Genomic DNA, 26,800 nt, shown 5'->3' with positions numbered 1-26,800 from the left:
TGAAACTGTATTTCAGAATACGTGTAGACTTCTCGTTGCGAAACCATTATTGATGGCACAGGTGTCGTTATATTTGCACACTCTTACATACGTAAGATGGGACATTGCTTTGAAAAAGAAAACATATGCGAAGAAGAAAACAGTGGAATCATCTGTTGTAAATTCTTTTCAGTTCAATATGTTTATAAGAATGAACAATGGATTTGCTGCAATTCGTTAGGCAGGAGTCGAAATTAAGCCAACCATACTTATATGAGCAAGTCAATCATGTACATTCGTTATAAAAATGTACATGCTGTCATGTACATGTTAACTTGTATTTCAGGTCTCCAAAAGCACAACAGAAGAAACCCAAAACTGGTCGAAAACGGTAAGAAAGCAAATATATCAAATTTCAGAGCTACAAAAGTAAAGCATATATTCAAAAATATATAACATAAAGTGCGTTTCGTTCGAACACGACCTGTGCAATTTCTCAGACTCAGCGACGATAATTATGTTCAATACCGATTAAATATAACCGAATTTTTGTTTTAATTTTATAAATTTATGTTCATTTTGAATAACTACCGAAAATAATTAGTTACGAGTTAGAATCACAATATGATTGTAATTATTTTTGTTAATGTTCAGTTTAGTTGTGCGACCTATCTTTCAGCAGTGAGAGTTGATTTGCTAAGCAGCTGATACACAAAACTGAACAACTGGTCGTGTTATGAGCTGATTCTTTACCGAGTCAATTACGCGTGACCTGTAACACTGATGGTCATTACAATTATTTTCAAAGTCTCCGCAACCAAGAAATGTGTATTAATGCATCTTCGGGTATCATTTTTGTTAAGCGATACCGAATTATTACAATCACTCTATTAACCTAATGTAATTGCACATTTTAAAAGCAGCTGATTTATTAATGAAAAATAATCTGAATTATTTTAGTGTACCTTTCTTTACTTTGTATGGTATATTTAGCAAGGTAAACATGCAGACTGTTATTCAACGAAAACGAAAATAGCTATCTGGTAAGATACAATTCGTTGTACATTAATGTTGTTTTCAGTCTCTGCTGAAATATTTTAGATACAGGACGAGATAAAGAAAGAATTGGAGAAACTCAAAGACTTCAAAGATGACGTAGAAATCCTCGTATGTATTTCATTCGTTAATGTTGTTGTTAGTTTAAGCGTTGGATGTTCATATATGTGCAGATGTAGTTCTTATTCAAATTAACTGTTTCTATTGTAAAGATTTCTCCTACATTTTTGTTAAAATCGCTTTTAGTTTATTCTTAAGTTCAGTTATGCATTGAAATTTATTGATGCAAAATCGGACTTATGACAAAAGCATACATAGTTGACCTATTTACACGTGTGTTGTCAGCTAAATCCACTGTTTATACATGAATGTTGATAAGAAGTTGCGAACTGAAAACTTGTATCGCAGTCGACAATAACATTAGGATTGAAAATGTTTCAAAAAGTGGTTTTTATGAAAGACAGCCAATGCACTTCACCATATAACACAAATCTTTTAAAATAATTGTTAATTCCTAATTTGAGACTAACTCGTGTGTTACTGATTAGTGAGCTAAGTTAAATTTAAATTATACAAAATTCTGACCGTGCTCAATTCGTCCTTCTCTTTTCAATATTTGTAAAACATTTTCCAGGAGCGAAAATTCAACTATGGTCAGGGTGACGATGATCCAGTTACAAAGATATACTTTTACAACAAAGATTCAACTAAGGAAATTTCTTCAGGAGGAACGTGTTCTGGAAAACACAATGTAAGTATTTGATCACATGTTTTACATCTATATGAGAAAACGTTATTTGTGAAATATTCCACGCAGATTATGTGTTCGTCTGTTTATTTCTTTTAACTATATTGTTTCGCTTATTTCTAGTCGTTCTATAGTATACATTTTAACTTGAAAATGAAATAGTCAAAAGTCTAAATAAATGATGCTTGGATATTATTTTTTACAGCTTGATAGTTAAGGTTACGTTGCAGCTTTGACAATGAACACAACTTTGTACACATAATGCTTGCTAAGGATAATTTTAGCAAATACATCTTTTTCTATTCCTGATTCCCATTCCATACGATTGGATTTTTCCTACCATGTCTTGATACTTTATGCACAATCGAGTTAGTTTAGATGAATGACCCTGTTTTGTAGTATATATGTCTTATGCAAATTACTACAAAGTTATAATATACATTTATCATTATATAGGGTTGAGACATACAATATCCTGGGCCATTGCTGACAATTTCATTCTCGATTTTTTTCCTTGTGTCTGGGACTTTTCTAACTTGGCATGATGCTTTTAGAACAATCTAATATGTTCCGAAGAATTACTATTTTTTAAGTATGTATACAATGCAAACTTATACTATACTTACAACATATTTAAATGCTTGTGATATCAAATAGCTTGTGTCATGTTTACAACCTGCAATCTGATATTGACGAGGCTTGCACTGATATTTAAATCTGCATTTACTCTATTATTTTAATCTCAACTGCTGAATATGGCTGCCGTTTTTAATGATCACTGTCTTTGAAGTTTATGGCTACGATATAACAGTTATATAGTATAGGACATCATTGTTTTAACATGACAACGTATCGTCTTGGACTTTAACATTAGTTTGGGTGTGGGAAGGAATTTAGTATGAGTGCAAACCTGCGTGTCAAATTTAATTTCAACATAGGGAATACATGGCTGAAATTGGCCAATAGCAGGAGCTTGACATGTAAACATTTATGGTTGAAACTATAAAAGTGACAAGAAGGAATGATATTATTGATATTTTAGTTGCTATCTAACGCGTTTTGATACATTCATTTATATTATTCCGTTGCTCTCTTCTGCTCTGACCACGCTCCCTTAGTCTTAACCACCTCTTCATCTACGACCGCTCTCGTGAGGGCCATCACTATTTATAGGTAGATGATCACACTCTTTAAGAGTCTGCTGTTAGGGAAGGGCTGCTTGTCATCTATCAGGTCCGTTAGGTTTTATAGTCTGTCCTACAAACTCATATCGGTCCTCAAAATGTCAGTTTTGAAATGTTGGTTAGTTGTCATCCTTCTTTTCTTTCTTTCTCTTCTTTACTACTGACAAGGTCGAAAACGAAAAGAACTACCAGATAAAGCTATGCATTATATGGCATTAACACGGATGCGAAGAACAATACTTGAATGTAATATAGCGAATTAAATTCAAGAGGAATTTGGCTGACCTAAGCAAATAATGTTTTCAAATTTTGAAACACATTTCTTTTCAGTGAGAAAAGGACAGAAGTGCTTAATCATGCACATCATACCCGCATACTCACTATTGCGCTTTGATAGAAGGAAGTTGTAATTTGTTTGAAAGATATAGCTATACCCAAGCACATAAGCTAGTACTGATACTGATTGTTTGGTAGTGTCCCTTTTCTAAGCGATGTGAATGCAAAAGGCCGTTAGTCGATGTCCTGGACAGTGTATACGTTAACGACAAAGATATGAAGGAAGAATGTCTCACCATATGCTTCACTACATAATAAGTTTTCCTCATTCTGAAGGTAATATTGACCTCACATATATCCTTCATTTATTGGTCTACCTCTTCTCAACGCTGCTGCCTTTGCTGCTGCTTTTTTCTCCATTCTTCCCTTTCTCTGTTGATCCCCATCGGTTAACACACGTCGGCGAACTATTTTGCCATCCCCAAATAAGCACTCCGTTTCTTGTCCAAACTCTTATGACAAAGAGAGTGTTTCTTCGTGTGCATGAACACTAAGGAATTATTTAAAATTTTCCATTTATATAAATTGTGGTTGTTGAAGAGTTGAGGATGGGTGACAATACATTGGCCTCTGATCGTTCATTAAAGTTCTGTATGGCCTCGATTGCGTAGACTAGTAATTAATGCTAGCAGCCATGGCTGCTTAGTTAGCTGTTGGGTGGGTATGAGGGATATGTTTCAATCGTCATGTGCGGACGCCACGAAGTGGGGTAGGAGACAAATCTCAACGTCATCTGAAGTCGCTTTGTGATCATGGGTTTATAGCTACATTGGCCGAAATGATCGTATTATCGTCTTGACGAAATTTTAATTTTCAATGGAACATTTTCTGACCTATTGGTTTCTTTCTTTACAGTAGATAGGGCCTGAATAAGGACGGGAAAAACATTTATTTTACAATTGATTTCTTGCTAGACTTACTTTTAGCTTACAAATTATCTGCCCTGCTTTTATCCTATTAGTTTTGTTTGCGTCCGATATGTTTCATCATGTATGGATGGGTAATAATGGCTTTGGGTTGCTAACACCTTTTAAGTTATACTTTTATGATTCAGTTGTTTTGTGTTTCCAATCTGGCGAGTTCGTATATTTTACATCGTTGCCGCTTTGTGTGGTTTACCCTGTTGTTTTTGGGGTTTAGACCACAGTATAGCTGCGTAATTTTTGAGGTTCAGATTAGATGTAGGACATTTAGTTTTCAAAAGCCGTTTAAATTGTTGCCACCTTGTATGGCAATGGTCTATGTTTTGGACCATCTTTTTATCTTAAGATCTTGTATGCGTCCGTTTATATAATCATACTTATAAGGTATTTGTTTTTTGTTGAATATTTGCACCTCGTTTGGAATGAAGCGATTAACTTAGTTACTGATCAAAATCCCTTTTTATTTTGTACTACGCACCGTACATAGAAATTACCTCAGATATTTAATAGAACGACGATTACGCAGGAGGATATGTTTGCGACGATTTTATTTCACTCTGGAAAAAGGCCGCGACTGGGGACATACGATCAGGACAATTTCGTTTTGACTTTCAGCTTTTAGTATAAAGGTTACGTTCAGCTGTCCTATCGCTGAACCAGTCAACCTTTAAATAGTCTAACGGTCTCATTAACCACTCATCATATATGTAAATACGCGGAGTAAGGCTAATATAATGTCAATCAAATTATTCAGAGTCTAACAAATGAGACATATATAATGTGGTCCAAAGCCCAAGTAATCAGCCCCAGGTTGAAGCAAATAAGTATGAGTCTGTGTTCTTTCTAGCTGGAAATAAACCGCTGATCCTGCTTTCATATTAACGCTTCTGTCAGGCCTTGTTTATAGATAGTTATTTCCTGCCTCTAAGGAGCATCTTTTAAAGCATGAAATCCAGTAGCCATCACTATTCTTAATTTCGAACACCTTGCTACAATGAATATATCTGTTGCAATCCATTCAATACTATTGTTTTTAAATGTGCTGTGTCGTGACCTTCCTTTGGAGAGGTGAATCTTTTCTACAATATTTCATTTAATATTAAATCTGAAACGGTCAAAATACAATTTATCGACCGGAATATGAGAATGTACCAATTCTCGGTGATCGGGATAAGCGTTTCTTCCTTCATCGTAAGCAGTTATGACGAAATCCACTTAAAAAGCAACGGACTACTATATTTCCTACGAGAATGTACTGAACGGCATCAGATTACACAAACAGTAAAGTTATTCCTTTGGTCGATTCGATATGGAAGGAAAATGACTTGAGAAGTTTACAGTGAATGACATTCATAGGAGGGAGAACGTTGTTTCACTTTTACTAGCAAGCGAATCGTGACAAAGGCAATGACTATTGATTGTCAGACAAAATAAGAGTTAAAACTGGCATTGAGTAGTGTTAAAAAAAACTTCTCTACTCATTGTTCAATAGTTCCAGTCTCTGGCGAGTCAATATATGGCGAAGGATTATTTTCCGAATTTTCTAAAAGAAGGATCTCTTGCGACAGGCTTTGGAAGCAAGATAATAGTTATTGTACTACTCCCATTATATTATAAATATGGATTGGAACGAAGATACATCTGCTAAATAAAATACGTTCTTACAGATTATATCCTTGGTGCTATCTTGTTTTAACGTCGAGTGGCTATTCCGATAATACAATACATCACAAGAATTTGGCAGACAAGAATGATTGATACGTAGGGATACATTCTTCACGCCACACGAATAGATTTTGTTTTAGTTCTTGAATATTAAAATTCAAAGATGGAACAGCAGCTGTGTTCAACAGCAATGTGATATGTTCTACATCTTTGTATTGCCTAAGATGTGTGAAATAGCAATCTTGGAATCAAAGCTAGGTGGATAATCTTTCAAACAAACTTTTACTTCTTGAAGTGCATGTTCTCCTCATCTTCGTGTTCTTCGATCAATAATACGTTCAACAGTGCACATGTAGTCTTGGTTCTTTGTCACTCATTGTAATTGTCAAGTAAAAATATTAATTATAACATTTCGCCGTTTATTCCTTCAAATTTAGAGTCAAGAAATCATCACCTTGCACTTGTCCAAACATGACGTCCATTTAACTGTGAGAACCCCAATTACCTGTATTTAACACTTCTTTCCCATTTCTCATTTATGATGCTCTAAACAATCAATACCCAATCACCTCCTTTTAAAGTGTCACTTCTGGTGTACATTCGATGCTACGATGGTACGATTGATTGTGGGCTTTGACCATACGTTGTAACAGATCGAGACTGAGTTAATATTTGAATATTTCCACATAGGTGGAAGAGTTGTACGGCACTAGCTTTTGTTTCAAAATTCTCAGTGCTGAATACATGATTGTATCTGTTTTCAATTCTCCTTTAAATGGCTGTATCAGATATGTTGGTGCGCTGGTATATTTCCCATTGCAGAGGTTATCTTTGATACAAAACCAGCTTTAATCTCCTTACTAACAAAGAAGTTGATTTATAAGTCAAATAGACTACACCATTCCATTATAAAGACACGTAAATGACACAAAACATAATTGCATCAAGGACTGTAGGAAACATCTCCTAAATATGATTGCCATTGACGATCTAATAAGTTCTCTTAACCATGGTCGAACGGGTTTGTGTAACGTGTACCGTGATTGTTATAGTAACCGTTGTTGCACATCTTGAACAGTAATGACAAAACTGATTTGTGGTGCTCAGAAACTTTTTTGCTAAATGGGGTATGAGAATGATGCCTTGAAGTAACTCACGTGCTGTCAAAGTGTCCTCAATTCAACTATTTCTGGTCATAAAATTGAACAAATTAGTTGTTGACATGGACTTGGCAATACCCGTTATTGACGAATGGAGAATATATCTAAAACATATGGCATTAACCAACATTAATATAAAAAAAACTATTATAAAAGTAATAAACGATTGATATGGATATAAATAGCAGACGATTCCTCTTCATTTGCTTTCGGTATTATCGCATACATTGCGTAAATAAATTTGGCATAAATGACGAAATTGCAGAGAAATCATGTCACGTATGTTTAAAAGAAACAAAATGAGTGACGTTTTGCACAGTTTGCATATTTCTTCTACGACAGTCTCGAACGATGATGGTGACGTGTAATGACTAGTGAAAAAAAACCTGTATGCAATCCTAAATGACAGGGATTATTACGATTTAAGGTGATGGTTATGCGATGATAGCAATGGATTAATCACTTCTTCGTCGATTTCTTATATCAACGAAGATGACGAGATTTGACATACAATAAGTCAGAAACGAAAATTCGTGATTGTTTCACTTTCGTCTAAAAACACAATAAAACTATTTTGATTTTTTTGCGCTACTTGTAAGCGTAAAGACAGTTTTTGAAACATAGAACTATCTCCTTGAGATCTTGTTCTCGAAGACCACTTTACTTTGCTGCCTTCATTATCTATGCTTTATATACTTATTGCCGACAATATCAGTTCCTCATGTTAATACCTCCACAACATCAATTTCTTTATTAAACATTTATTAATACAATAAATGTATCGAATGATTATTGTAAACAGGTATTCTAACGTAATATGCTACCTTACTATACAATACCACTCGCTATCAGAATTTTTACATATCGACCTCCTACATAGTGCAGTCTACCATTTGAATCTGAACAATATTGCAGCAATCTTCTTGTCATATTTACAGTTGAGTTTCGGTTTCAATTATTTATTTTAATTGTGATGTTGGGAAACCTAGCCTCCTAAAATACCAACAATGTATATTTTCAATTAATCTAGAATTCATTCTTTAGGTGGATAGTTGTAATTTAATAAGTACCAATATATCCATCATCTGTTGAACTATGACAGAAGTCAAAAATAATTTTATTTTTTCGTCACCTCACATTATTCCACCGTATTCAGCTGTTTCATCTTGTAAATTATATATATATATATATATATATATATATATATATATATATATATATATATATATATATATATATATATATATATAGTTAGTTATTTAGTGAGGGTCTTAATCACTAATCTGTACAGTTTCAGGTTCTTTATGTATATTATTAATGAAATATGGACGTTTTATTATTATATATCACATAAACGCGGGGTTCAATATTGAACTTTTTGCAGAGTTTCATACGGTTAAACGAAGGAAATTAGATTTTACTTGGTAAAAAAGAAATGAACGTATAACATTTTCCGTAACTGTTCTCTTTTGACTAAATGAACTACGCTTGGCAGATTCCGATTATCATCGTGAATGTAATATTAGCGGTCTTCAGATCATCCTACTAATCAGAACTTTTGAGAAGATATGAAGGGGTCTTTACACAATTGCGTATTACAAGGCAGGTGAGCAAGTTAATGAATATTGTGCTAAAGATGAAATATGGGTAGTCGGAATAATGTCATACGATCTAAAGTGTAATTCCTTATTATAGTCGCCTCATTGATGGTTCATGTATCGCATGTCATGTTAAATCATACTATACAGCTCAGCATGTAAAATTTGCAAGGATATTGACCTCCATAGCTCGAAGAAGGCAATAGCAGTTTTTAAAAATAAAGCAATTTCAGCAGAATATAATTATAACATGATGTATTTAAAAATAAGTGATTTGTCTTATTGTTCTTAATTGAAAGTAATCATGGATCAAACATTCTTGTACTTTGTTTAAATGCAAATAGCAAACACAGCTGGATGTGAATTAACTGGATTATTATTCACGGCAATCATAAACACTACATCGTCTCTAAAACGGCGGTTTTGTTCCTAGTTACAAATTGCCATCCCCTGGACTGTCAAATATATACGACGCCTAGAACGCTGGATCATGTTATCACACCATTCGTAAAGAGAACCGTAGTAAAAAGGAAAACAATAACAGCGAAAAAATGATAACAAAATAATCACATCGTTTTAAAATGTTCAGTCATAAACATTATTAAATAGAGTTGAGACTTTAAGTTTCCAGCGCGAACCTAAATATATGACCACTTCCCTAAGTGTATTTAGTAATAACACACGCATGCTAAGTTTTCTTCTGCAATTTATATCTTATTTCTTTCTGAGATTAGAAGTGTAAATGTCGATATTATAGGCGACGAATAGTAACAAACTATTGTTTCTTGCCTAAAAGGCTAAATGTGAAAACTCAAGATCTTTATTTATAAATGGATTAAACAAAAGTAGCCACATCGTTAATAAAACAAGAATAGCTCTTGCGCACCTTGATTGCATATGATAGGTTGCATGACTAAAACCAACGCATACAACGCGCTGTGACCACTATAAGACAAGTTTGTATCATATTGAATACGGACCAAAGCATGAAATTGTATTTCATATTAATTGCAGGCTTATTGACAAAACAGTATTTGTGGCACAAACGTGTCGCTACATTTGCACACTCCTTCAAAGGTAAGATGGAACTTTGATTTGGAGAAAACACAAAAGAAACAACAGAACCCAAACAGGTTTCAAAAGGAACACAGTGAACTCATCTGTTGTAGAAACTTATTCAGTTGGAGCTGTGTAGAAGAATGAATCATGGATTTGCCGCAATAACTAAATTATGGATCAAAATTAAGTCAACCATACTTGTATAAACAAGCCAAGAATTGACATTTGTTCGCAAAATATATGTGCTGTCTTGTATTCAATTTTATTTCAGGCTTCCGAAAGCGCAACAACAGAAACACAACAGAGGCCGCAACAGGTACGAACACAAATATATCAAATGTTACATTAATGTACAGGATAATTATTGCATTATACAAGTAATTCATATATTCAATAAAGTATAAGATACTAGAAACCAAACTAAAATCAAACATTGATTTAACCTTATTTTTGTTAATGTGCATTTTATTTGTGCGACCCTAAATGCAGCAGTGAAAGATGGTTTGCTAAACAGTTGATTCAGAATTGTTAAAAACTTGTCGTGGTAGTTGAATCATTACCATTTCAATTACTGGTCACCTTTACCACTGATAGTAATTAGAATTTTTCAGTATACAAAGTATTCGCAAGGAAGAAACCCGCATTCTAGTATCTTTGGTAAGTGATACATAATGATTAAAAACAATATTTTAGTCTTATGTAAAAATTGCACATTTTATATCTAACTTTTTTAAAAATTAATATATGCTCATTTAATGTACATAGCAAGTTAAGTATGCACACTCACATTGATATTCAGGGATAACATAAAGGGTTCACTTGTGAGATAAAAATCGTTATATTTTAATACTCTTCCAATAACATCTGAGATATTTTAGACACTGGATGACAAAAAGAAATAATTGAAGCAATACGAAGGCTTGCAAGATGACCTAGGAATCTTCCTATTGATTTCCTTCGTTATTGTTGTTTCTACTTTATGGTAGATACAAAGTATTGATGTTTTTTATATGAGCTAGTGTATTTTTAAGACGTTCTACTATTAAATTAACCCTTTCGAATGTAAAGAGTTGTCTTATATTTGTGTTACTCTTGATTTTCGTTTATTATTAATTTGAGTTATTATTTAAATGTATTGATGCAAAATCAGCCTTATGACGAAACAATGTAGTTATAGCTGATTTCTATACATGGGTGTTTCAGCTTTTTTAGTCTACGATGACATTATGCTTAGACATTTTGCAGAGATTTTCATAAATGCAGCATAGCAACTTCATCATATAGCACATTTATTTTAAAGAAACGCTAATTGTTAATTTGAGACGCACACAAATGGCATGTATTAGTGAACTAAGTTAACTTCAAATAATACCTAATTTTGATCGTGCACAATTCGTACGTATCTTGTCAATTATATCCGTAAACTATTTTCAGGGGCAAAACTTAAACTCTGGTCATGATAACAATGCAGCTGAAGAAATCATTTTAGAAGGAGCGCCTCTTAAAAAAGACGATGTAAGTATTTTATCATATGATTTACATTTATGTAAAAACAAAAACGGTATCTGTGAAATATTATTGGCAGTGTATGTGTTCATCTGCTTATTTCTTTTGAATATATTGCTTAATTTAGCTCTTGGCGTTCACAACCGTTTATTTTAACATGAAAAGGATAGTCCAAATTCTTAATAAATGATGCCATTCATTTGTTTGGATATTATTATAGTTTTGGACATTTATCAAGACGTAGCTATAACTGTTAATTTCTTGAAAAATGAACAACGGAGTTGTACTGGTAGAGTGAATGGCATTCAATACTAGTATACTATTTTAAATTTAGTGTAAGTCCATTTGTTACACCCTGAAGTCCTCAAGTTACTAATATACTACAAAGTTGATATTTAGAGTTACGTTGCATCTTTGACAACGAACGGAGACTTTGCACATATAATGCATGTTAATGATATCCTTAACAAATGCATGTTTTTCAATACTCAGTTGTATTTCGGCTACGATTTGACCTTTCCTTAACATACAGCAATACTGTATGAACAATCTAATTAGTTTTGAAGAATGATTCTGTTTTGTAGTATATATGCCTTATGTAAGATAAGGCAAGTTTAAACGACACATTTAATTATATCTGGTTGGGCCATCAGATAGCCTGGATCATTGTTTAAATTTTATTCGCGATTTACTTTTTTCTTCTACTAATAGGTCTTTCCTAAGATTTCATGATACGTTTAGAACAATCTAATACGTCCCGAAACATTACCCGGTTTTGAAGTATGTATGCCTTATCTTTATTAGTGCAAATTTACAATATACTTACAACATCATATTTGATTGGTTAAGACAACTAATATCATATTTTACAAGCTGCAGTCTGATATCGATTATACGTGCAATATAATATTTTAATGTGTATATACTTCATTATTTTGATCTCGTGTTCTGGAGTGACTGAAGGTTTGAATGATCGCTCTCAGTGACGTTTAGGCTAACATAAAGCAGTTTATATAGAATAGGAAAATATTGTTTCAACATGACAACAAATTATTTGGGAATTCAACATTAGAGCGCCAATCAGTGTGTGTGCAATAATTTAATATGAGAAAATGCATCGCAGAAACAAACCAATAGCGTGAGTTTAAGATGGGGACATTTTTTTAAAAACTGTATGGGGACAAGCGTGAATGTTATTCTTGATGAGTTTAGTTACTTTAGTTACTATCGTTTTGATACACTATGCAACATACACCTTACTGTTCTCTAGTTTTCCTTTGCTCTCTTCTCCCTTAATCTTCTTCACCTCTCGATGACCTCTCTCGTGAGGGCCATTGCTATTTGGTCGTCAACTGGTCACCTTCTTTAAGTTTCTGCTGCTGAGAAAGGATTGCATATCTTCTAACAGGTCAGTTAAGTTTTACAGTCTGTACAAATGACTCCATTTAGCATTGATGGTTAGATGTCTTCCTTATTTTCTTTCTTTTTCTTGTTTACTACTGGATCGACAACGAATACATTTAGCGCGAATGCGCTGCATTATGCACCAGACTCAGGAATCGGAAGAAAATATTAGCATACATACAATCGAACTAAATTCAAGAGGAATCACAAATACAGAAATAAATATTGTTTAAAAAGTTTGAAACACACCCTTTTCAGTGTAACTAAGACATAGGAACTCAATCATGCATATAATATCCGCATATCTACTATTTTGTTGCAGTAGAAGGAAGTTTTAAATTTTGTGAGATATATAAATATACTCAAGCACATAAAGAAATAATTGGTAATGAGTGTTTAAGACTGTTCCTTTTCTAAGCTACAAGACTGGAGAAAGCCGTTAGTCAATTTCCTGGACCGTTTATATCTTAACGACGCGATATGATGTATGTTAACCCACGGCGGCAAAATCGTTTGCCACCCCCATAGAAGCATTCAGTTGTATGGGCCAAACTGTTATGAAGAGGAACGTGTTTTGCCGTGTGCACCCACACTAAGGAATTATTTAATTATCCAATCATATAAATTGTGAATGTTTCCTAGTCAAGTATGGACATCAATGCACTGACCATTCATTAAAATTCACACTGGTAATTCATGCCAGCATGGCTGCATAATTAGTCGTAGGTGGCTATGAGTGACACAACACAACGGGTTTAACATGGCACATTACATGTTTCAATCATCATGTTCAGACCCCGCAAAGAGGCGTAACATACATGCATCGATACGTACATCGACGTTAAATCATATCTCCTCTTGATCATGGGCTTTTAACTCGGCATAAATTAGAATACTATCGTCTTGACGCAATATTAAATTCATCGTCATCTGTAGCATTCGTTTGTTTCTTGATAGTAGATAGGGTTTGAATAAGAAGGTACAAAACATTTATGTTCCAAATGATTTGTGGCGAGATTTTGGTTTATGTTAGGAAAGATGTACCCTGTCTTTGATCTTTTATTTTGTGCTTGTGGCCAATGTGTGCATCCTGTCTGAATTGGTATCGATGGTGTATGCGTTGTGAAGACATTGTAAGTTATAATTTTATTATGAAATGTTTTTGTTGTTTCTAATCTGGCTAGTTCGTATGTTTTACATCTTTTCTACTTTATATGGTGGGTCCTGTCGTTGCCTAATATTTGAGGTTCAGATTAGCAGTATTAAAATTATTTTTTAAAAGCAGTGAAAAATGTAGCCGCCTTCTGAAGCAATGAACTCGGTTTTAGACCATCGAATTGTAGTAAATACTTGTATTGAGTCAGTTTATCTAATCCTATTTATTAGATATTTCCTATGCGTTGATCATTGCCACCTTGTGTGAGTGAGCATTATGGCTTGGGTGTTTGGCCACATTAGATGTCTTATCCTTTTTAGGTTCTAAAAAAATGGATTGAAATGAACGTAGTCTTTCTACGTGTTTTAAAAAAATAGATGATGATGTTTAGGCAAGCTATTATACTTGTTAAGGGGTGATTACTTTAGCAACATGAGAGGTGAACTTAGCCTTAGCCAGCTAAGTTCAACAGGAAATTGTTCTGAACGTACGTCATCTCCCATGTTCTCAGAACATCTCGTGGCGCCCAAAACATTGTTTCCAATATACATAAATTTTGATAGGAACCAACTTGGGCAGATAACCCATTCTTGTAAAAAGACAATAATTTAAAGTTCCAAACTGTTATTTTCTTCTGTACTGTTTACACAACTGCTAATATGAAATATAAAAGTGAGGTGAGGATTTTATCAGATAAAATGGCCTCGTTTCAAACCTCATACGATAGGGTAGCTTTCGTCCATGTATCTAAGACTATTTCTCTTATTTGCATTTACATCCGATATAAATAATCATCTAATAAATCTGCTACTGAATATATTACTACTGCATATGTGCATCTCTGATTTTGCTTCGCTTCTTTTATATTTTTGTATTTTTCATGGTCAGTATCTCACACGTCCACTTTCTTCAAGCACATGGATGAAACGCCCTTTGGTTTCCTTCAGCAATATAATTAACTTCCGAGGACAGTCACGTATAGCAGTTAAATGGAATACCCTGAGAAATCAGAAAGAACTATGGTATCCACGTCCCGCCATATTCTTGATTGAATGGATTATGTTGATGTCTGATTCAGATTCACAACCATCGTCATAATCAAAATGTTTCTCGTCGATTTTATAGCACTTTTCATTTGCATTGGACAACAGATTACTTTCAATACATACACAAATTCATTCAGTTCTGACAAAAAGTTAACTTGTTCATGTCCCAAAAGGTACTCTTCTTATCCTGAGTATAATTCTGTAATGGAAAATTTGTAAACAACGTTTGATAGAAAATAACGAGCTATACAATTTATTCCATGAAATGGTTAAATCAAACATATCGAATGAGCAATATGCGTCTTTTTAATTATGATGTGTTTCCACCATTATCGATATGAGTAAGCTACAGACAAGCAATTAAGCGTCGTGCAATATCTTGAATTAGCTTCCTGTTCTGCTATTAGATGGGTATAAAAACTCGGGTAATAAAAATGTTAATCGCGATATGATTCGAACATGACCGGGTCTTTATTGTTTCTATGTGTATTTGTATTTTGTTTTTGGTTTTGCCTACAGATCTTTATTTCTTAAATAATGTCACTGACTATGTAACATCAATAACATCAAAATTGCTGATGGTGGACACAAATGAGGCAGCGGAGTTTCGGGTAATTATTCCTTACTTTGAAAAGTTGCGGAATTGAATTTAATTTTATTTTCAACCATCACTTGGAAAATTACCCCAGAAAGTAATAAACGAAATATTTAATAAAGGAATATAAATACCCTTCATAGCCACATTATAATTCAGCGTTTATTAAAACAGAAATAGAAGTGGATAGTCGTTTTAGTTACTTTTTCCTGCGCAAGGTAAGACAACGTTTAAAAGAATCGTGCGTGGCCGACACAGTTAAGCGGAACACATTTAATAAAGGTCGTTAGCCATATGTGTTTAACAAATTAAAAGTAAAATCCATACCTTTTGATGATTATATGTAAAAAACAAATCATGATTGGATAATTTTATTTTTCTATATAGAAATGGTTTAATGTGGCGAAGCTTGGATTTACATTTTCTGTATATTTCTTATAACATTTATCTTTATTAGTAAACAGCAACCTAACTGATAGTGGAGGTTTTAGTGCAGAAGGTAAATCGAATAACGTTTTTTTATTTGATTTTTGTGATGAATTATAGGTGTCCTTTGTCCTGCCTAGTGTGTTTGAAGAATATCACGTTCGTGTTTACGAAAAGTTCAGCGGAAAAGGGATAGATGAATCTACAGCAACAAGTTACAGAGACCAGATACGTACGATCGTACGTAAGATAAGGTTTGCATCAGTTTATTTGTTAACTATAATCAAGAGATTTCAACTCATCACCCTCCCATTCTAGAGATACATTTCCACGAGCAATACATGAATGAGCTATGAAATTCCTGTTAGATAGATATCATTCTATATACAGATCTGACTCATCAGTCGATCAGCCCCAGCGTATAGAATCAACCTCAAATCCAATCACGTTACCCTTTTTTCTAACCAGAATAAACTTCCACATTACAACACTATCAGAGGATGAAGCCGATTTTCAAAATGTTTTATTTGAATATGTGATATATCGGGAGCGCACAAGATCCACGTATTGTTTGCACGAACTATATATTTCACCTTCTTCGTTCGTGATGCAAACAGGAGCAGAAACAAATGCAGATTGTTAGCTGAAGATAATATAGTCTACTCTGTGTTATTATAAGTTGAAGATGATCATCCTTTATCCCCATGCATGCATCAATATAAATCAAATAATACTTAGCCTGGCATTTCCAGATGGCATATATAACTATAACAGTAGGTGTATATTACAGTGGCGAAAGTGTGTTTGTTTTCGAATTTTAACTCAACTTTAACAATTATCCAGTCATATCTTTATGATGTCTGCAGTATGACATATTTAGTGATGTCTAGCACTTGGGTGTCGTGCCGGAGACATGTAGCATCATGTCCCACCCAGTCACATTATTCAGACACCAAGCCGACCAGTTCTAACACTAACCTCTTAATACGGAACGCCTAACGAGGTATCTGCTGGTACCATTTTTATAAGTATTTGGTATGAGTCGGCTGCCAACCACTATACCACCGGAGCGATCTCTGTGCGATTAATTTTGAAAGGATAATTAATGTGTGACTTACGTATGTTTTAATACACGGCAACAAGTCAACATTAGTTATATTCATCCAAATCCGTATTTTGCAGTTCGAAATTAAATTCAGAATTTAATAAAATTCAAATACTTCATCAAGTCTTCAGAACGAATAGTTTCATATATTTAGCGTTTCTCAAGCACGTTTTTGATTGCCAAATATGTCTTGAAAAGATTTCGACAAGAATTCTCAAGAGGTATAGTAAGGACATGAATGCAAATGTATGTTTAGTTTGAAGCTTCACTGTTTAGATATTAAAGGATAACTGTAATAATTAAAGCTACCTCTTGTTAAAAATATTAACCAAATAAGAGCGGTTTTACCAGTACATAAACCAGTTAGTTGGAATAGGTATGAACTTTATCTCTCTGCAATACTACAGTTAGTGAAAGTTTGTACTTGTTGAAAGTTATTCTCATACGATCCTTTGAAACCTTAGATAATTATTTTCTTTTTCCCCCACATAATTGCAGAGATGATTACCAAAAGAGTAAATAGAGTAAAGAAACTGTAGAAGGTACGTACAAGTACATGTAGATCATATATGTTTCCTATATACATTGCATATTTAACAATTTATAACGTATCACCTGATGATGGTTATTTAAAAAAGACCTACTGCCGAAAATGGCTACATAATTAGATATCACTGCGTTCTGACTAAACACTTGTAGCAGGAAGATGCTTTGCTACTGAAATACACAAGAAGGTGAAACAAGACAATTAGTCTCTGTATTAAGGCATAGCAGTTTAGGATATATATATATATATATATATATATATATATATATATATATATATATATATAACGACTAATATGACAAGTATCGTGGCTCTTTGCTTGTTTCTATAGGTAGAAAATCGCTGCTGACAAGAAGCATGTTTTCTTGATGCAAATTGTCTCTTTCCATGTTCTGTGACTATCCAATTTGAGTAGAATACACACAGATCTAGAAAAGTAGATAAAACGCACACTGACCTTCAGAACGTTTCTGGAGGGAAGTGTAGTAATAAACTTGAATTGCGCAGCATATATTACACATCATGTACAATGCACCAAATTTGTTTTAAGTATGTGTACAACTTGAATATTAATTGAATTCTACACTATTATTTTGATATTAGATAGTTTGTATGTAATATTTTGCATCATACCTGCATTAGAAAATGGGTTTACTATACAGTTATTAATAACCTTTCTATATACCCATATTGATACTTAGAAAATGTATTATTTGAGGGAATGATATCTGGACAAAGTACCTAATCTATATCAAACATGTATGCTGTCAACGACGCAGTCGTTTACAACTTTACTGAAATAGAACGAGACACACAGAGACATATCTCTCTGTTCCCTCTCTCTCTCTCTCTCTCTCTCTCTCTGTCTCTCTCTCTCTCTCTCTCTCTCTCTCTCTCTCTATATATATATATATATATATATATATATATATATATATATATATATATATATATATATATATATATATATATATATATATATATATATATATATATATAAAGTGTTTGTGTGTGTGATTAGGGTCTGGTTAGGATGAGGGTACATACAAGCCAAGAAAGCAACATTACTCATAAACATACATTAAAGCCAACAAAACAAATATTCTTCCAATGCACAGGAACATTTAGCCACTATTTAGTGTAATTGATGCATAATGTAGTAATTATAATATTAAAAAAGAAAGCGCTCGGTTATAAAAGGCGATGAGTGTCAAGAGTATTCACCTTATTATGTGTATTAATGTGAATTATGGTTTATGATCTCTACCGTTATAAACATGTTATGCAAGTAACAATGCATAGGTTGGAGACACTTCATTTAGCATTTGACATTGAAATTGTATATATCTTGACCAGCCAGTGTGTAGAATGTTATAGCTACTCGATATCTCTAAATGTCTAAATCAACAAAGGAAAAATGCATCTTTTGAATTGTAGCGTTGTCAGTAGTTTAACTGTTGTACCAATGAACATGTTTCAGTGGAATTTTTGCATGTTTGTATTACACATAGAATATGTATTGCGTACAATATAAATTACATATTCAACAGAGTCAAGATAATTATAATGAAAGTGCAATACTTTCTGGAGTACTCTTGTCCCGTGTATAAAATTAAGACATAGAATATCTTGTAATAAAAACCTATACCAATATTATTGCATGTACAATAAATATATCATAGCCCAAGTCATCATATTGCAAGTTGAATGCTGCATCTATAGAAATATATTTTGACTTGCATCGTTATTAGAGTATAAATGTGTAACCACTCACATGTATTTTTATGAAAATTTAATGTCCTTTTCGGAGCGCTTTATGTTGTCTTTTATTGATAACCTTGTCCCTTTGCTCAAGGACTAGATCATAAAATGGGAGAATATTAATCAGTACCATTTATTCGTGTACGGGTATACATTTTAAACAAAATTAATAGGTCTTATTGAAACTTTAGGTTTGTATATATCCCAGACATGATAGGTGTAACAAATATATGACCATAGTCGATGGTTAAGGTCAAACAACAAACAATGTAAAGTTAAAGGCCTGTTTCCCAATTGAAGCTGTAAATGCTTAACACCACATTTATCCTTATGCAGTTTATCCACGACCACACGTTTTACTACCTATATAAAGCCTATAGATCAAAGATCTGTATTATTCTAGAGAAGATGTAGATGGGCATATGATCTGCAGTTTGCATATATTATTTTATACACATAAAGAGATGTGGTTTAAATTCAAAACATTTATTCAAGAAACATAAGGGTTTCAAGATATCAATTTATCAAAGTTTATATATGGGATAGTTTTGCTTAGGAAATATTTATGTCTGATTTATTTCACATTTACGTAACGTTTACAATTGTCTTTCAATTCCGTTTCAGCTCCAGAAAAACGGGACAACGTCATTAGTGGCATGTTGTGTTATGATTTTTTTGTATGTAGGATAAGACATTACACGTTTAATTTGTTTCTCATTTTGCGGAGATTAATTACATCAGCGTTGTATTCAGTTATGTGTGTAATAAGACAAGATTTGTACCGTGAATCCATGAATAGATTAGTTTTGTTGTGGTTTTGTATTAAATTAATATGCAAATTGAAGCCCGATAACGGAGTACGTACAAGGATGATAATTGTAATCTCCAAAAGGGCCGTCAGGTCAGATAATTTGTGTCCATACGGCCGATGTTACTGCTTATTTCTCTCACTAACTCTTTCTCTCACATATACTCACACATAGAGGCATACAATAATGGTTACTAGAATAAAATGTTTTAATCAACTTCTGGCAAGAGTGAAATGATAACATAAGAACGAGTATATATATAAAGCTAGATAAAATATGTCCATTTGATGTTTCTTTGGGGTATCGATAACTATAACGCAATATAACGTTTTATAGTTTGTTCCATATCACGAAATTACCTTCAGGTTTTCACATGCAGAATGTATTTAGAAAATGTGTACTCTGTGGATGCGATTCCAAATATTATCTCATATTCTGAGTTCAAGATTGTTAATTCATATCAGGGAAGACTAAAGTCTAAAATAATCTATTAGGATAATATATGTAATTTAAACTGACCAAAGTAAGAAGCAATACATGGTAAGTTTTCTTATCTTCATTAATTTTCTTCATACTCTGTTTTTAAAATGCTCAGATAAGCTGTTGTTCTTGTTGTTGGTCGCCTTGTGACACGTCCCTTTTATATACGCAGCTACCCTCTCCATATATTAAGATGACAAGGATTTGCTCGAAATTTTGCCCCGAAAGGCGATCAGAAAAGAGAATTTGAAACATGAACGCAACCTAAAGAGTAAATATATAAGAGTAAAATTCAATATTTGAATGCCAGTTTTAATTTAAGAAGAAAATACTTTTTGCATTTTATGTTACACGTGGACACGCAGGAAGTGGTAACACTTGGTTAGTACATATTCGATTGAACATATTGATATGCAAGACAATTTTCTGGAATATATCATGGTGTACCATTATTAGTTTGTGATTCTTTATGGAAAAATATATTGATGGAAGCTGTATACTTGTATTCGGACTACAGCCATAAAGTTTGAAATTGAATTTATATTTGTAATATATTATAGTCTGCTATATTAAGCATATGAGGATGTTTGTATATATGATGTGTTATTTTATATATATTGTAGATTGTATCAATGTTGCTAATTGTGCTTCATAAAAATGTTGCACACCTATAGCGTATCTTTTTATTAAAAAAAAAAAACAATCATGTATCGTTTCATGCTTCAATAAAGATGGTGGCGGATTACATTATGTTTGTTATTATTATCATTATTATTATTATTAGTAGTAGTAGTAGGAGTAGTAGTAGTAGTAGTATTTTGTTAATTGGATTAGATGTAGGCTCTTGTCTTGCTGTCGAATATTTGTAATCGGAGTAATTCATTAGCGTTTTTAAGAATCTTTCTACCACTAATCACCCTCTACCTATCTCTCTTAGAATATGGTTGTCATCTCTGGCCATAAGGAATTGAAAGGTGTATATATGATCAAAGTGGCAATGTGTTTGACAAATATGATGCATATATTGGACATATATACAGATCTTGATAAACACATATATGTGCACGAAATGCGTACACAATTTAATTTCGGATTACCGACTTCCTCGCTTGGTACTACCCTTAAAACTTTCAACAAACGTCTACTTATAAAATGATTTATTACTATACTTTTAAAAGGATGTAAAAATGGCATGGCATATTTGCAATTTCAAGACTTCCAGTCCTATTGATTACGAATGGACTTGAGTTGGAGGACAACAATATCTTTTCAGAATATGTAACACTAAGTTATCAGATGATCGTGATGTAGAAGTAACACCAAAACATGAGGTACAGAGAGAGAAGTTCTTTGGTGCTGAAAACTTGTATTGAAAATATAAAGATCCAGACAAGTAATACTCATGGACTCATGTCAAGATTGAATGCATGGTTAGAACCCTCCCCCTAAAAGAGTACATACACAATTTTTTGGTTTATTTAGACTGTTAAATTATTGCCTACCATTTTTCTTTAATGCCTTCGAATGGCTTGTGCCATGAACCATACATCCTTAGTAGTTACAACACAGCTATAATCAAATAATTAAATGAATTATCTAGGGCTACAACATGTCATCTTCAAATGAGTTTGCTATTCTGACAACGTTCAGAATTATGGGAACAACGACCTTAAAAATGTATAATAAACCGAACAAAAAACTTCTGAATTGTGCATTCGTTGATCTCACTTCCAATGGCAACAGCTATAGCGCAGATAAGAGACATTCCATAATGTAATTCATTTAAAACAACAACATAAACCAAAACTCATTTCAGCTTCAGAGTTCGAAAAATATTATCTACCGAATTTTCTAAGTATTTTCTTAAGCAGTACGCTTAAGTGGATGAAGGTTTGTTAATAATATTATGGAGAAATAGAATTCGTTTAGCAAATATGAGTGTAAAACTAACACTCATTGGTAATATGAGGGTGGAGTATCGCAGAGAGCAGATATTGTTTTGGATATGGTCCGAATTTAAAAGAATCACATCTTGGTACAATGTTGTTAAGGCTTTTTTATTACGATTGCACAAGCACGGGCGTGTATGATTTTAGATTTTATGTTATTGCGACTGTTTAAGTAGAACACTAATAGAAAATGAAAACAACACTACATTGTTTATATTCTAAGGTGAAGAGGCTTCTAAACGATTAGGTTAGATACTAATCCAAATGATAGACAGATAGTGTGTGTCTGGTTGATTGGTTGAAAATAACCCAAGACATTTAATCAAGAAAAGATTTTTCTCTCGATATGTGAATACCGTTTTGGACTACCTACATGAAATAACCCACTTTTTGGGTCAGTCATATCTATCGTTAAAATGTTAAAAAGATTGGATCAAATGTATGCAATTCTGGATTTAAAACAAATACAGAAACACTAGTAGAAGATGGTTTTCGTTATTACTTAGTTCCTAACGGTTGTTTTGCCCTTCCAGCACCCCAGAGGACATAATACGTTGCGGAAAAATTCCGTTCGCCATATCGAGACTTTTGCCACGAAGTCCGATTTCGATATGCCTCCTTGATGATTCATTTTGGTAACTCTTGCACCCAGTCTAGGATTAATTACCTTTACGCCATGAGATCCACGCCGTTTTTTGACGCGTACGGTTATCAGTTTGTTGGCTTATACACGAGGTCAGAATGTACATAACTGCAACAGGACGATATGCCACGTTATATCGTACTTAGTTATACAGTAAGAACTGTTGAGTATCAGACATGCAATGAATCGCATCCCGCGAAAGTTACCCTGGAAAATTATTTCCTCGCAAAACCCCGTCGATTTATAGCAAAGACGCCTACAGCAGCAGAGAGACTGGGCCCACCAACTTTTTCGTCCAACAGGACCATCTATCAAAAACTCTTCTGATAGAAGTTCTTATTTCACAAAATAAACCCTTCCAGCCAGAAACTATGATGACTAAATCCTCTTTTCTGGCCAACGGGGTTATTTCGACAGCGATAACCAGCCGCTATAAATAATAGTTTCTTCACGGGGTGACGTCGACGACGACGTTGGTGGCGTAGTCTCTCTGCTGCTAATCATTTTAGGATTTTTAGTTAAAAAATATATCTAACCCAACTCGGTATCGTGTCCGAGGATCATGTAAATTTATCGTCACAAACCCGTGTGGTTTTCGTTGAGCATGACTAAAGAAATTTTTAAATTTATTGAGGTCCATGTCACCACTGCACCAAGTCTGATGAATATTTCTCAGCGTGTGTGCGTCAACTCCGTTAAACACCGCAAGAACGTTACAATTATCTCTGATCACTTTTGGAATTTGTGTATACCGTTGAGTCACATAAATGACATCAGTGTTTTTATGACGCCCACGGGAAAATATTCTCGCAGGGTTTGTTTGTTTATCCAGCATGACATCATCGTACACTACTAGATTATTAATTGATCCATCAATGTCGTCGACGGATGGAGCTTCTTCGATGTCAGTTATAAAATCAATAACATCTTCGTGAAAATCACTTTGATTTTCCATTATCGATTTTGCACTTTCGTTAAAATCTTTTAGCACTTGATAACACCGCTGATCGTCTACAGACGGGGCAATCAAATACAGTTTATCCCACTTCATCCACTTCATTATCAAATTCAACAACAACTGTGTCTTACCCGACCCAGATGGACCTATGATAATCATTCGAACAGAATTTGGTAGCACTGAGTTATGCTTGATTGGCTCTCGTCGCTTCGTCGCGGAAAAGTCAGTGATTTCCATTAGATATATCATAAAATAATATGGATTTATATTGTGTGAAATGCCGAGCACGTACCCCAACTACGGATACGAATACAATTACAACAAAAAATAATCGACAAGCGCTCACGGGTAAGTGTGAACGATGTGGCACAAAAAAATTTAGATTTATTTTAAAAAAAGCGGAGGTGATATCGCAGCCAAGTTAACAGCGCTGCCAGGAGCTCCGTGGGCTAAATACCCAGGAGAAAAACATCTTCCAGGATATAATTACTGTGGTCCAGGAACCCGACTTGATATCAGACTTGATGCTCAGGATCAACCAAAACCCGGTGAGTACCCGATAAACGCTATCGATGCAGCGTGCCATGCTCATGATGTAGCTTACCGAAGCAAGGATTTGCAACAGCGCCATCTCGCGGACGTGAAATTAATTCACGCGTTAAATGCCATCCCTGATAAATCTTTCAAAGAAAGGTTAGCGTCTTGGTTGATAAAAACTGCAATGAAAGGTAAATTAGCGTTAGGTACTGGTATATAATGGAGTCGATTTATTATTCCCCAAGCGGATATTGGAGAGGTAACGCAGCAATTGATAAACTTGCCAGCGTGGCATCAGTAACACGCGCGGTTGCCAAAAATTGGTTATCCCGACAGGCAATATGGCAAATTTATCTACCGCGCCCTAAACAATTTCACTTCGCGCATTTTGATGTTAGTGTACCAAATGAGGTTCATCAAGCTGATATATTATTTCTGCCACATGATACTATCCGAAGACGCACATACAAGTACGCGTTAACCATAGTTGATGTTGCCAGTAGATACAAAGATGCGGAACCGTTAACAACTAAAACAGCATCTGAGGTTGCTTCTGCGTTTCAAAGAATTTATCGGCGAGGACCTCTGCGATGGCCACATCTGCTACAAGTTGATCCTGGCAAAGAATTTCAAGGTGCGGTATCATCGTTGATGAAACAACATAACGTCACCATACGACGAGGACACACTGAAATTCACCGTGATCAGGCAATTGTTGAGCGATTCAATCGAACACTTGCTGAGCGGTTATTTGGATATCAATACGCGAAGGAATTCATTCAGGATACGAGATCGCGCGAATGGGTTGCAAGATTACCAAGCGTGATAGCTGCGCTAAATAATGAAATTACCCGAACCACCAACATGAAACCTTCCATCGCGATCACAAAAACACAAGGTGTTTTTCAAAAAAATATACCACTACAACGAAAGAAAGAAAAACAGCAAATACTGGGTAATGTTACTGTAAGATATTTATATGAACCAGGTGAACTTGAAGGTGGTAAACGAAGAGCGACTGATCCCATCTGGAGTGTTACCACACATAAGATATCCACTGTGACAAGATCCACTGGGAGAAACGCAAGCGTTTCTAGACCAGCAATCTACAGGTTGGATTCAACTGCTCCTCAACGCGGATTCACCCGTGAGCAACTTCAGGTAATTCCCGAGGACACACAATTGCCGCCAAAATCACTGAAGTGACTTAACTAGCGCTGGCACCCCGACGTCGATTACACTCAAGACAGGTCAACATGACATTATCACGTGTATGACCGCGACTGTTATCTTTTCTATCTACGGTAAATTGTCTTGAATTTTTATTCGAATACTGCCATAGCATTATACAATTACAGCTCGCACAGTGATTATTCTGCTGTTGTTTCAGCGCAACAACGAAGTCAACATCAAGATCAAAATCGCGATTATTTTTTTTGTCACTCTGTTTGTAACTGGCGAGTTTTTTTCTTATTACATCACCATCGCTGTTGTTTTCATTGTTTGATTTAAAATCCGAAGGATTTTCCAAGACAATTCTTCGCAGTTGAGATATTCTTCTGACTCTGGACACCGCCAAGTAGACTAAGTTGGACCATTCGATTCGATCATCAATGATCCAGACAGTTGTATCTGAAATAGTCAGTCCTTGAGAAGAATGAATGGTCATTGCGTATCCTAGCGTCCACGGGGATTTATTCATCGCTAGTGCATCCTCAACAGCATCGATGTCAACTAACACAATATCATTCAATACTAAATTCTGTTTCTCTGTCTTTCCTGGAATATCAACATCTATATTTTGTAACCGCGTATCAGTTGGTCTATAACATAACGGCGTTGGCAGCATTGGAAACTTTTCTTGTTGCAACCGAAATAACTGTTGTTGAAGTGTGTCTCTGACTATCTTTCTACTCGCCACTATCAAATCGTTTGGTTTCCACACGCGTAAAAAGTCGCTCATCGAAGTTTCAGGAATCATCTCGCGCATGATTTCACATTGAATTTTATTCGGTTGTAGCCTGATTAGTGTTTTAAATTCTTTCAGCGTTGCATCAAGTGCTCGGTAATCATCAGTTACTTCTTCGTGATAATCAACAAAATTCCTCAGCCAATCATGCGGAGATGCGCCGACAAACGGAGGTGGTTGACCGTGATCGCCGCACATAAT

At 34.4% G+C, this 26,800-nt stretch overlaps 2 long non-coding RNA genes across 2 annotated transcripts; both read left to right on the top strand.

The window, feature by feature from the left end:
• Positions 1 to 320: 320 nt before the first annotated feature.
• On the top strand, positions 321 to 1,783 carry LOC149792126 (uncharacterized). Its single transcript, XR_016423268.1, has 3 exons — positions 321 to 370; positions 1,081 to 1,146; positions 1,670 to 1,783. It is a non-coding gene; the product is annotated as an uncharacterized LOC149792126 (long non-coding RNA).
• Positions 1,784 to 9,979: 8,196 nt separating this feature from the next.
• On the top strand, positions 9,980 to 21,237 carry LOC149792125 (uncharacterized). The gene is made up of 5 exons (XR_016423267.1): positions 9,980 to 10,024; positions 11,143 to 11,223; positions 15,962 to 16,095; positions 17,445 to 17,488; positions 19,879 to 21,237. It is a non-coding gene; the product is annotated as an uncharacterized LOC149792125 (long non-coding RNA).
• The last annotated feature ends 5,563 nt before the right edge of the window (positions 21,238 to 26,800 follow it).

The sequence above is a fragment of the Sinohyriopsis cumingii genome, chromosome 9 (genome assembly GCF_028554795.1).
Source record: "Sinohyriopsis cumingii isolate HCF-2022 chromosome 9, ASM2855479v2, whole genome shotgun sequence".
In the NCBI taxonomy this organism is placed as follows: Eukaryota; Metazoa; Mollusca; class Bivalvia; order Unionida; family Unionidae; genus Sinohyriopsis; species Sinohyriopsis cumingii.
Note: the sequence above shows the minus strand (reverse complement) of the source record. Positions and strands in the feature narration are given on the sequence as shown.